Genomic DNA, 475 nt, shown 5'->3' with positions numbered 1-475 from the left:
GGAAAGTCTCACCTTGTCTGTGGTATTCCGAGTAGGATTCCGGTAATGAATGACTGTGACGTGCTTCAAACTTGTAACCTGCTGGGCGTTAGTGACAGACGCAAAAGAATCAATGGATTATATTCCAGTAGGAGCGGGAACCAACCGGTGATTAGCCGTACTGTGACAGAGTGCGTGAGCATTAGTTTTCACTGCGAGGATGGGATGTAGCCATCAGCCATGGGTGATGCCTCCAGACGATTAGCCGTGCGACTGACAACAGCATAGGATCATTTTCCCGAGAGGATGAAAGTAGCCACAGTTGATGGTGAACCCCTATACAAAGCTTGCCATGGAAAGGAGTAAGAAGGACTGAGTAGAAGCAATAGGAGAGCAGGCGTCCTTGAGCCCTACAGCATCTCCATCCGCTTATCTAAAATTCCCACCAATGAATCTGCATAAGTATTCTATCCCTTTTATTATTCCTTTTTATTAC

Source organism: Arachis duranensis, chromosome 3 (assembly GCF_000817695.3).
Source record: "Arachis duranensis cultivar V14167 chromosome 3, aradu.V14167.gnm2.J7QH, whole genome shotgun sequence".
Lineage (NCBI taxonomy): Eukaryota > Viridiplantae > Streptophyta > Magnoliopsida > Fabales > Fabaceae > Arachis > Arachis duranensis.
The sequence above is the reverse complement of the archived record's forward strand: the minus strand, read 5'-3'. Positions refer to the sequence as shown.